Source organism: Castanea sativa, chromosome 11 (genome assembly GCF_040712315.1).
Source record: "Castanea sativa cultivar Marrone di Chiusa Pesio chromosome 11, ASM4071231v1".
NCBI classification, from domain to species: domain Eukaryota; kingdom Viridiplantae; phylum Streptophyta; class Magnoliopsida; order Fagales; family Fagaceae; genus Castanea; species Castanea sativa.
This window is the reverse complement of record NC_134023.1, coordinates 7607624-7615265: the sequence shown is the minus strand read 5'-3', so window position 1 is coordinate 7615265 and position 7642 is coordinate 7607624.

Below are 7642 nucleotides of genomic sequence, written 5' to 3'. Positions count from 1 at the left end.
AAGGTGACAATAATACAACTTTCTTTCATAGTAAGGCTACAAAAAGATTGAGGAAGAATCTGATCAGAGGAATAAGAGACGGGGATGGAACTTGGCAAACCAACCAAGATGAAATTGGGCATGTGATGGAGAATTACTACACAGAACTTTTTTCCTCCTCCAGCACGAATATAGAAGTTGATACTCTTAAGAAAATCCTATGCATGGTAACAGATGAGATGAACACTGAATTAGTGAAGGAGTTTACAGAACTCGAAGTCAAGGAAGCCTTGAATCAAATGGCACCTCTAAAAGCGCCGGGTCCCAATGGTATGCCTCTGTTGTTCTATCAACATTTTTGGTCGACAATGCAGCATGATGTTACTTCAGCCATCCTCTCATGGCTGAACTCAGGTACCCTTCCCAATCCCATCAACCATACTCTCATTACTCTTGTCCCTAACATAGCTAATCCTGAACTTGTGTTTGAATTTCGCCCTATTAGTCTTTGCAATGTCCTATATAAGATTTACTCCAAGGTTTTAGCAAATAGGTTGAAGAAATTTTTACCTTCCCTAATCACGGAACATCAATCTGCTTTTGCTAAAGAAAGACTTATTTTAGACAATATTATGGTTGCATTTGAGACTCTTCACCATATGAAACACCATAGTTCGGGAAATCATGGTTTTATGGCTATCAAATTAGACATGAGTAAAGCCTACGATCGGGTGGAATGGGTGTATTTGGAGAGACTCTTGGAGAAAATGGGTTTTTGTGCTAGATGGGTTGCTCTCATGATGAGTTGTGTGAAAACGGTGTCGTATTCCATTATGGTAAATGGGGAGCCCATAGGGATGATCCACCCTAAAAGAGGAATTAGACAAGGAGACCCCTTTCTCCTTTCCTTTTCCTTTTATGTACGAAAGGTCTTCATGCTCTCATAAAACACTCGGCAAGGAATGGGGATATTAAGGGTTTTTCCTTGTGCAAACGAGGCCCTAAACTAACCCATTTGTTTTTTGCAGATGATAGCTTGCTTTTTTGCAGACGATAGCTTGCTTTTCTGCAGGTCCATCTTTGAGGATTGCAACAATGTATTGAAATTATTGGGTGAATATGAATCTTGGTCAGGACAAAAGATCAACAAAGACAAGACTGCAATCTTCTTTAGCAAATCCACCACGGATGCAGCAAAATCAAGCATAAAGAATCTCCTTCAAATCCAAGAAGTGAAGTCTTACGAGAAATACTTGGGTCTTCCTTCCTTTGTGGGCAGGGGAAAAAATGCTAGCTTCAATTACATAAAGGAGAGGGTTTGGAAAAAACTCCAAGAGTGGGAGGGTAAATTGCTTTCACAAGCCGGAAGAGAGGTCCTTATCAAATCCGTGATCCAAGTTATCCCTACTTATGCTATGGGGTGCTTTAAGTTACCATTGGGGCTTTGTGATGACATTGAGGTATTGATAAAGAAGTTTTGGTGGGGTCAAAGGGGCAATAGAAGAAAAATGGCGTAAATGCACTTTTAGTCCCTACATTTTGAAGTTTTTTCATTTTAGTCCCTACATTTTATTTTTACCACTTTTAGTCCCTAAACCAATTAACGCGTGTTATTTTCGTCCTTTCCGTCAGTTAACCGACGGAAATTGCTGAGGTGGCAGCCGGAGGAATTAATATATTATAAAAAATGTCACATCATCATGACACATCAGCATATAAATTTAAAAAATTAATTTATTAATTTTAACTAAATAAAAAAAAAAATTTAAAAACACAAACTCAAATTTAGATACACAAACCCAGAAAATCAAACCCAAAAGCAGAAAATTCAAAATTAAACCCATTGAATCAACTTCCTTCTCCACTTAAAATCAAATCAATAATGCAATAAAATTTGAGAAGAGAACAAATACCAATACTGAATGACCCATGCTGAAAAACCATAAGTTTTTCTCGTTCTTCCCTAAAGATTCATAGCCAAAATCATAAAATCAAAGAAAACCCAGAAATCTCAAACACTCAAAAACCCAAAAACTCAAACAAAACCCAGTTTATTTCAAACAATCAACAACAAAATCAACCAACCTGGCCAACTCAGCTCATTGAATCAAACAAACACACAAACCCAGAAAAATCACAACAACATCAAGCCCAACCAATCCATAACAGATCTAAACTCAAATAAGCTATCATAGATCCCACAACTCCAACAGATTCAACATTGTGACACAGAGAGAGAGGTGCTGTTATCTAACGGAGAAAGTGAAAGAGGAGCTGAGGAAGGAAAAAAAAGAAGAAGAAAGGAAATAGAGAGATAGAGAGGCGAGACAGAGAGATAGTGAGCCCAGACGCCGATGCGACGCCATCATCATCATCACTTTGACGCGACGCGAGAGTCTACCCAGCTGTCGCCACCGCAACAAGCCCCCGTAATTCGGATTTGATTTTTTTTGTTTTTCTGGTTTCATATTTTGGGTTTGGGTATTTGATTTTCGGGTTTGATTTTCTGGGTTTGGGTATTTGTTTTGGGTTTGATATTTTCGGTAAACAGATCTGCTCACCGTTGGTTCCGGCGCCGAGCGAGCCCGGCAAGATCGAGATGTTCTCACCGGCCTTCTACGCTGCCTGTACTGCTGGCGGTATTCTCAGCTGTGGTCTCACTCATATGGCTGTCACTCCTCTCGATCTCATCAAGTGCAATATGTAGGTCCGATTTTTCTAGATCCCACGCTCTCTTCCGTTTTCAGCTTCTTTTTCTTCGATTTGATTCTACTTTACATTTCTTTGATCAGATTAGATCTATTTTTTATCAGTATTTGAGTTTGAGTTTGAGATGAGAGAATAGAGTTTGAGTTTGAGATGAAAGTGTGGAGCCGGTTTGAGAATAGTGTGTTTGGATCTTATGTTAATTTTTTGGGTTTTAAAATTTTTGGCTTGGTGTTCTTATTCAACAAACATTTAGATCTTAATTTATGTAAATTTTGGTTTTTAATTTTGTTTTTATTTTTTTATTTAGTTAAAATTAATTATTAATTTTTTAAATTTATATGCTAATGTGTGTTGATGATGTGGCATTTTTAATTATATATTAGTTCTTCCGGCTGCCACCTCAGCAATTTCCGTCAGTTGACTGATGGAAAGGACGAAAATAACACGCGTTAATTGGTTTGGGGACTAAAAGTGGTAAAAATAAAATGTAGGGACTAAAATGGAAAAAAGTCAAAATGAAAGGATTAAAAGTGTATTTACGCCAAGAAAAATTCATTGGATCCAATGGAGTGATTTTACTAAGTCCAAAATGGTAGGCGGAATGGGTTTTCGCGACTTGGCTCATTTCAATGACGCTCTTTTGGCGAAACAAGCTTGGCGGCTCTTGCACAACAAGGAAACCCTCTTCTACAAAGTCTTTAAGGCTAAGTTTTTTCCAAATCACTCTCTTTTAGAAGCCAAGGAATCAAGTACGGGGTCCTACGCTTGGAAGAGTATTTTACATGGTCGTGATGTTATCATCGATGGTGCTTGTTGGAGGGTGGGAAATGGTAAATCGATCAAAATCTGGCAGCACCATTGGCTGCCCCGAAAACATCCAACCAAGATTCTCTCCCCAATAGTAGCTACAATGGAAGAAGCTACAGTTGATTGCTTAATTGATGAAAGCACTAGAACGTGGAATGCAACAATGGTGGATGGGATTTTTGCCCCACAAGAAGCGGAAGAAATAAAAAATATTCTGTTGGCTAGAAATGTAACGGAAGACACCATGTATTGGCCGTGGGAGCATGATGGGAGATACAGCTGTAAAGCTGGCTATCGATTCTTGAAGGAGGACGAAATGGGTTTTCAAATGGTAGAGAATCAAGACCATGAAAAAGGGCTGTGGAAGATGATTTGGGCTCTTGAATACCCAAATAAAATAAGAAATCTTATTTGGAGGGCCTGTCGAAATTCACTTCCATCAAAGTGCAATCTAATGCACAGAACAATTATTTCAGAGTAGAGTTGTGACCGCTGCAAGGAAGGAAATGAGGACATTCTTCACGCGGTGTGGAGCTGTAAGGAGCTGGATGGAGTTTGGGGAGCAAATACTATATGGAGCTTTCGGAACCAATGATGTTTCTCCAGTTTCAGCGAGCTCCTGGCCTGGGTACTTAATCACCAAAGGAACCAGGCCCTGTTTGTATTCACTATTTGGTCCATTTGGCACCAACAAAATCAAGTGAGAACCCATCAATCCTACCGTCCTCTAAACCATCTCTCTCAATGGGCTCATGACAGGTATGTGGAGTTCAAAGCTCTGAAAACAGCGCCATCTGCCAATAGACCAAAGAGGAGGGTCCGTTGCAAACCACCTGTCCAAGGAACTTTTAAAATCAATTTTGACGGAGCCGTCTTCGCTGAAGAAAAATGCTCTGGCTTGGGAGTTATCGTTCGTGATAGGGAAGGTCTTGTTATAGCATCCATGGCTGCTCGGGTGCCTCAGCAACTCCAGCCTACTGAGATCAAAGCTTTGGCTGCCAACAAGGCTCTCGAGGTTGCTAGAGAAATGGGTATTTCTGAGGCTGTCTTGGAGGGCGACTCCTCTCTGGTGATGACAGCTTTGAGTTCGAAGGATCCTGGGCTAGCTCCTTTTGGCTTGATGATACAAGACTCTTTGAGTGTGTCTTCAGTTTTTTCTAAATTGTCCTACTCTCACACTAAGAGAGAGGGCAACACAGTTTCGCACAACTTGGCTCAGTTATCAGTTAATTTTTCAAATTGTGTAATTTGGATGGAAGATGTTCCATCTGATGTACTGTCTTCTTACCATGCTGATTTAGCTGGTATTCCTTAATTTAATGCATCTTAAGTTGGTTTCTCAAAAAAAAAAAAAAAGAAGGCCTCAAAAATATTGGGCCAATAATCCAACACAATTGTTTCACAATTGAGCTTAATTATTATGAATATGTCGAATAATTATTGACAATCAATTTTCCTAAAAACTTGTAAAAAATGATATTAATAAAATCTAAATACAAAAACTATATTAGTAATTTTGTACTCCAAAAGCAAGAAGAATGAGTATCAAAAGAAAGATATATATATATATATATATATATATATAAAAGATTGAATAATTAATATTTAAATAATAAAAAATTTACTAAATTTATCACCTTATATCCCAAAATGTATTGAGACATCCCATTTAGTTAAATTAAAACAAAAATTTTAATTTCACGAATGAGTTGAATCCAAATTAATATGCAATACACACAACACCCAAATAAAGAAACAAAAAGAAAAAGAAAAAGAAAAAGAATTGATATTTTTAGTGGAGTAATGCTACAACCATAAACTATTTTACAACATTTTTACAAACTGCTTATGTGGCAAATTCTTATTAGTTCTAATATGGGTCCACCACTAATATCACATTTATGTTTATTAATGATTATTTGAAAATTACTAAAGTCATATCAACAGTTTGTAAAAATGTTGTAAAATAGTTTGTGTCTGTAACATTACTCTTTTTAGTGGCTTCAAAATTTTGATTTCTATCGATTTCTACTTTCAAGGTAGTTAAAAAAATTGCACTTAAAACATGTAACACGAAGAAATATTTTAGTTCATATTATATACTAGCTCAATTTATTTGAAACAGATATTCTTTAGGTGATCAGCGGCCATAACTAAACTGTCTAAGAATTTCAATTTCCAAGAGGTATCATAATCATCCGATAAGGGGGATTTCAACTTTTTCAAATCAACTATTGGAAGACCTATTGATTCTAAAAGACAACCTCCCTCCCCCCCCCCCCCCTTTCTTTTGATATTCCCAAGCTAATGAATTGCACTTAAGGATCTGTTTGGTTAGAGGAGTAGAAAAGTGGGAGGATGAAAAATATTTAGTTTTTCCTCTTGTGTGTTCGGTTGGAGAGGTGGAAAAGTGGGAGGGTGGAAAACTCTTTTTTTTTATTGGAGAGAAAAAGTGAATGATGGAAAATGTAATTTATATAAATTGACTATTATACTCTTGTTATATAATATGTAAGAAATAGGTGGTCATGAATGAGTTGGTGGGAAGGGGGCATTTTTATAAAAGTGCTACTCTAGCACTTTTCTCCCCCACATTTTCCTCCCAATTTGGAAGGAAAAAAAATGTGGGCCTGGGAGAGAAAACTTTTTCCTGGGTTTTCCATCCTCCCTATTTTCCTTCCTCAACCGAACAGTGGAAAACAACATTTTCCACCCAATTTTCCTCTTTCTATTTTCCATCCTCCCTATTTTCACCCAAAATGAACACACCCTAAGGCACGTAGGAGTAATAGAATTTGAAAACCCTACAATGCAAAGTTTTGGCAGTTGTTGTTGAATAGAAGCGTGAAGTGAGGGTAAATATGATCACACGGAATAGTGTCGTGTTAGAGATGTAAAGTTTTTTTATAATTTGTTGAAGTGATAAATTGTAATTAGAATGGGTAAAGCATGAGTTTAGTGCTTCAATGCATTGGCTTGAAGTCAAGTCCAATAACAATATCACTTTCACTAAGTTAACTATTAACACTAATTTTACAATGCATCAATCACAATTAAATTCGGGAGGGGGGGGGGGGGAGGAAGGAGGAAAATAGGATTTAAAAAATTTCTTGTTAATTGTGACATTTTTTGCATCATCTGATTTATTGTGGGTACATGCTCTAATACGTGTTTTTATTTGTTTTACCCTTTTACGTGCAAAGAAAATAATAATAATAATAATAATAATAACAACATATATCGATAATCTCTCTATCAGGTGGATAATCAAGCACCAATTTTCATATTTGAATAAAAGTTCTACTCTTGATAGGTGAAAGTGAAACTTAGCTAATTTGAGTTTATATATATATATAATTTTTAGGCTAAAAAAGACTATCATTTATAAAAGGCTATAAAAGACTATCATTTATAAAAGAGAAACATTTACATTAAAGAATAGAGCCTCTAAGGCAAGAGGAGGAGGATCTTTCATCCAATTTATATCATCAAAGATAAACTAACAAACTTAGCTAAAGAGTGTGTCACAGAGTTACCAAATCAACTGATACATTAGAAATAGTTAACTGTGAAGATCAACCACTAATGTCTTTATTTCTTCCAAAATATGTCCAAGTAGTGAATAATCCATACCTAGTATAGAGAGTTTGCTCATAACATTAATATTATCAATGTGGGTGAGTGATTATAGGATATACATAATTCCAAATGTTACTATTTAAAATGTTCTTGCATTCTTGGTTAGGTTTGACAAGGACAAGTTATTTTTACTTTTATTTTTATAGCTCTCATTGTTCTCAAGTATGGGTGTTCATGGATTGGGTTGGGTAAGATTGAGGAGATTTTTTAACTCAACTCATCACGATGGATTATAAAAAATCCAACCCAACCCAACCTATTATAAGGGTTCAACCCAACCCATTGGGTTGGTCAAGTTGAACCCATGGGTTGGACAGTTTTTTCTAATACTATTATTATTAAATTGAGCAAAAAAAATATATCCCGCTTGCCACCTAAGTTGATAAACAAAAAATATATGAACTAGTATTTCAATTCAGTTATAAACAAAATATATCAAATTGATTGATAAACAATATATATAAACTAGTATCCTAACTCAGTTATAAACAACTAAGAGTGGAGTGGG